Genomic DNA, 5,390 nt, shown 5'->3' on the forward strand with positions numbered 1-5,390 from the left:
GTCCGTTCACTGGTAGGATGGAAGAGAATACCACCTGTGCACCAAATTCCCTCAGCACGCCGCCCAGAGCCTGGTAGTCTGCCATCAGGTGATCGGGGGTTCTCCTGGCCGCATCATTAGTACCCACATGGACAAGGACAAGGTTGGAAGGGACCTCAGGAGGTCAGCTAGTTTAACCCCCTGCTCCAAGCAGGAGCATCCCCAAATAAATCATCCCAGCCAAGGCTTTGTACAGCTGGGTCTTAAAAACCTCCAACGATGGAGATTCTACAACTTCTCTGCTTTACTGTATTCCTTGTGGGGAAAAAGAATTTCCTAATATCTAACCTAAATGTCTCTTGCTGCAACTTGAGACTGCTGCTCCTTGTTCTATGTTCACATGTTTTATAGTTTTGCTTTGCTTTCTTATTTTACAGTACCTTAGATATTTACTAGGCCTGTGAAAATAGGGAAGTATTCAATTTAGATTCGGCCGATTCAGAGGACAGTGATTTGATTCAGACATGGTCACTGTCCTGAATTTGGTCACTGTCCCAAATCAATTCAGCAAACCAATTCAGCTGAATTGGCTTCAAAAGATTTAGTGCTGATTCAGATTCGGTGATTCGGCCATAGACTATAATGGGGAATCACTGGAATACCTATAACTGTCATTTTTTGGCAGATTTGGATGAGAACAGCGGGGATGGTAGTGCCTTCTGAAGGCATGAGGCCTGCCAAGTTTCAAGGAGATAGGTGCATGGGTTCTGGGAAACTGCACCTCAAGGTTCTGAAAGCAAAACTTGTGTCGTGTATATATGTATGTGTGTTAAAGGGTATAGCTTGTAGCCGTGTCAGTCTAAGGACATGGCAGACAAGGTGCTTTGGGTCAATCTGATATCCTTTAAGCCAACTGAATAGTCAGAGAAATATCTCTTAGCAAGCTTTCGGGCTTAAAAACCCTTCATCAGGCTGAGGAAGCATCTGTAGTTGGTGTATGCTCTTCCTGGATTGAATGAATAGTAAAGAAGCCAGAGGCTGGCATGAAGGGAAGAAAACCAGTCAGTGAAAATGTAAATTGAGGCATTAGGGGGTGAGAGACAGGCTGGAAGCGGGGGCAGGAAGGGAGATGTAGCAGGTAAAAGTGGAGAGATATCTGGGGAGTCAGATGTCAGGCAGGTTATAGTGTGTCATAAATCCAATGTTTATATTGAGTCCATGAGGTTTTGTATCTAGGAGGTGGATGAAGTGAAGTATGTTGTTTCTATGACCCTCCCCCAGGGCACTGTGACTGGAAGGGAACTCAGGGAAAGATCACAGTCACTGGCCAGCTACAGATGTCAGTCTTCCCTCCCCCTGCCCCCTGCTCCCCCTTCCTCATCTCAGTTTGTTTCCCTGCAAGACCGCCTTCTGAATTGCCGAATCTCCAAATTTTTTCTGAATCAATTCAGATGCTTCAAATTAATTCTGAGGTTTTTATGGGTCTCCCAACTCGATTCAGATTTGACAATACAGCCTCTGAATCGGGCCAAATCTTCTCCCTTAATATTTACAATACCTTAGAAATTTATATTCACAATAGCATGCTGACTCTCTCTCTTCTCTTATAGAAGTTGGAGTTGATATATCATTTTGATTACTAGTTGCAAAAAAAGTCACAGGAAAAAATAAGATTGAAGATCAGTTACAATTACTACTCTCACTGATATTTTAGCCTTCCTCTTAGAAACCTGGACCTCCTTTGAGCCTGTGAAATCATTCTGCCTCAACACAGGCACTTTTATCTTTTGTTAATTGTATAGTCTGATGTCCTTTGGAGCAGGTCTTGTATATTTTTGCATGTTATTTTATGTTTCTGCTAAACAGGGAAAAAATGAACAGGCATTGGCTCACCTGCATGAAAGTGCATGATGATGATCAATCTAACTGCTTGTATCTGTACAATGTACTCTGTGTGGAAAAAGGTTCCGAGTCATCTGGGGCAGCAAATTAACATCCAGTGGATGAATTCTTCAGGAAATATTATGGTCCTTTTCTTACAAACATCTAACCAAAGTTTATCATGTTGTTATATGAAGCATAACTTGCTAGTAGTATTTATGAATGTACTCAGATCAAGGAAGATATAGACCTTTGAAATCTGGGTAGTGATGGTTCTTGCACCATTCCGTTCTACAACTGGGAAAACGAGTACTTCTCAGAATATGGGCCCAGGGTTACAGTTATTATTACTGAAAGTGTACCTTACTAAAACGCATTAATTCATAATGACACTGGGAACTGTATGGAGACCTTTGAGAATACTTCTGTGGACAAAAGTCTTCCAGACAGTATATTTACTTCCTTGAAAGTATACCAGAATGTTGCCAAACACAATTAACTAGATGTAAATAACAGGGGGCTTTTCATGGGTATTTTATCTATACTTTTTCGATACTACCTAGATTTTGAGTGGGATATTGGTACTAGTTCTCTGGAAACTGCAACTTCCCATTTCTTCATTCAAACAGTGAATATAACTACTGCAGTTGATTAGAAAATCATTTTAAACCAATGAGAAGTTAGCTAAGGACTGCAACATCTCATTCAAGATCCCATTCAAACTCATTCTGGTTTATCATCCAGCATTAATTAACTGATCAGTATCTTGCAATTGTACAGAGCACCATTCAGAATGTTGTAATTGCAGCTGAAGCTATGAGGGTTGTTTCCCTGTTGCTTATTTCCATACCTCTCTGTTCTCTATACTAGTGCTTCCATTACTGTTGGTGCTGTTAGTTTCATGATGTACTGGGATGCCAATCTTGATTCCATATCCATGATCAACCTTGTCATTTGTATAGTGTTTTCATTTGTATAGGACTTTTTCGCATACATTTTGTATGCATTTGGTTCAAATGGAAAGCCCATTGTGAATGAAAGGGCAGTGGAGGCACTGTATATTCTTGGCTACCCTGTAACACAAGAGGCTTTTTCCATTTTATTGGGAGTAGTGAGTCTAACTGCAGCAGAAACTTACATCTTCATAAACTTGTTTAAGATTATGTTTCTTGTTATCTTGTTTGGGGCGTTCATGGCCTTGTTTTCGTTCCAGTGGTTTTAACTTTCTTTGGAAATTTTGGCAGATCAGCCCACAAATCTATAAATATAAACTAATCAACCCAAAGTAACAGCAACTGGAGTAATTCAATACAAAAAGATAAAAAACTTACACACAGTACATATCCTAGTATAGATTTTTGCAGCGGTCCAGGTTGGCCATGATTATAAATGACAAATGTAGAAGTAGGGTGCTAATATAGAAAGATCTTAAAGCGATCTGTAGATTAAAAGACCACGCTGTGAAGGGCAGAGAAGAAACACAGCAGTCAAAGAGGCAGTAGCATGAGATAAAGGGACAAACTAGCAATAGGAAATAAAAGAAAAAAAGAAACGAGTGTGGCAACCATGTGTAGCAGCCTAAATCCTGGCACTTCTTAACTTTTGAGTGCTTGACTTAAACCTCCTATTTAATGTAAAATTACAACTTTGCATGTGTTCTGTTAGATTTAGAGCTTCTTGTATTAATTTGAGTCCTGTCTATTGGACAGGTCACACGTATTGCTCATTCACTGTCTGGTTGGTCAGGACACACACCCAGAAGAGGGGATGTAAGCAGCCTTTTTATCTTGCTGCTTTAGATAGACAAGTCAGTTCTGGTTTCAGATTCTCAGACCAGTTTATTCCACACAACACCCTTGCCTCTGTAATACACTAAACAAACCAACCCAAATCTGAGGTCTTCTTCCAGACATTTAGAGGGCAGTTTTAGCTCCGAGCTTCTCCTGAGTACAGCAGCCTGCCCTCTTTTTTTCAGCACTCCTTCCTAGAGCTCTTAAGAGTCCTTGTGGTTCCACTCTTACTAATGGCTGTCACTTCCAGCTGGCCCTCAGCCTCCCAGTCAGGCATGCTATCATCAGCTGGCTGCCTGCAGCTGGATTCCAGGCCCTTGAGGGGCCAAACACCTCCTTACAGGTGGGGTATTCTCATCTCCTGGAAGACTGTAATAAGGCCACTGCTTTGGTGTCCTAGCTCCGGTCACTACTATACCTGCCAAATAAATTTCCAAGGAATACTTCCATGAAGAAGTTCTTTTGAAAGGGGGAAACCAACAAGTCTCACAGAAGCTTAAGATGGTCATGGAGAGGACCAAACTCCTAAAAGGAAGACACTATCTCCCAAGTCTAGACCATCAGAAGATGGGGTGCCTGGAATTCTTCAGGAAATATTGTCCTGCCCTTACAAACACCTGGACCAAAGTGTTTTCCTCTACTCATGGAAGGTCAGACATTAAGTGAAATAAGTGTCCGAAAAATTTGCATTATTTAAAGAACTCTTGTGTTACAAAGTACCTGCTATCACCTGCTTTGCTTGAAGATGACTGTGGCAGATTGTTGTACTCAACACCAGTCAGTTTCCAGGGAGTGCAGGTAGCCAAGCCTAGCAGGACCAGCAGAGAACTCGTGGTTGGTACCATGTGCATGGCCAGAATGGCACGATTCCATTCCAGAGAGAAAAAGGCTTAAGGTTTAAAACCTAGAGGGGATGCCCTCAGAGGCATGCGAAAGCATCAAAGGGGCAGCTAGCAGTAAACTACCTTTCACATTCCCAAGGGCCATTAGTAGGAACAAATCAGGACTCTTCTATGATTTAAAGGAATTACTGGCAGTTATGTTACAGACCAGCTACTAGATAGAAGGACAGCATGTATTTTGCCAATAGCATATAGAGCCGATTGCTAGATTTAGAAAAGTCAGGAGTCAAGACTCCTGGATGTGGAGGTAAATGGAGCCCTGTAGTTACAGACACTATACATGAGTACATAGATTTGGCACGTTTATATTAAAAGGTCTCATGGAGAGGAGGAAGAAACAGTAGATTTTATTTCCAGCTCTCTATTTTTTGACTAGATGTTACCTAGAACTGACAAAAGTCTGGACCCTGGTACAGAATGTTAACCACCTCCCAGTATCAGATGTGGAGTATGGCAGGAAAATGCTTGTATGTGGTGCTAATTAGGGGTGTATGAAATAGGCCATATTCAGTTCAGATTTGGCCTGAATTGGACAGTGATTCAATTAGGTGATTCAGATCACTGTCCCTGATTTGATTTGGCCGAATCTAAAGATTTGATGCCAAGTCGGAGAACAAGTGATTCGGCCAGACACAGCTTTAAAAGTTTTTTCTACATACCTTGAGGTACCAGGTGTGGCTCATGAATGCTGAGAAAGTGAGGTGGATGAAGCATCCCACAGGAGCGCAGGGGGCCCCCCCCACATGCTCGGCAGTGAACCCAGAAGTAGACCAGAAGTACTTCCAGTCCACTTCTAGTTCTGCCAGGGAGCGTGTGGAGGGGGGCCGGGTCGGCAGTC

General features: G+C 42.1%; 1 long non-coding RNA gene across 1 annotated transcript in view; it reads left to right on the forward strand.

Annotated features, from left to right (window-relative positions):
• Positions 1-637: 637 nt before the first annotated feature.
• Positions 638-5,390, forward strand: part of LOC109307638 — a 12,606-nt gene continuing 7,853 nt past the window's right edge. The window contains exon 1 of the long non-coding RNA XR_002100332.1: positions 638-649. This is a non-coding gene — a long non-coding RNA (uncharacterized LOC109307638). The remainder of the gene's footprint in view (positions 650-5,390) is intronic.

This window comes from Crocodylus porosus, unplaced genomic scaffold (assembly GCF_001723895.1).
Source record: "Crocodylus porosus isolate Cpor-Errol unplaced genomic scaffold, CroPor_comp1, whole genome shotgun sequence".
In the NCBI taxonomy this organism is placed as follows: domain Eukaryota; kingdom Metazoa; phylum Chordata; order Crocodylia; family Crocodylidae; genus Crocodylus; species Crocodylus porosus.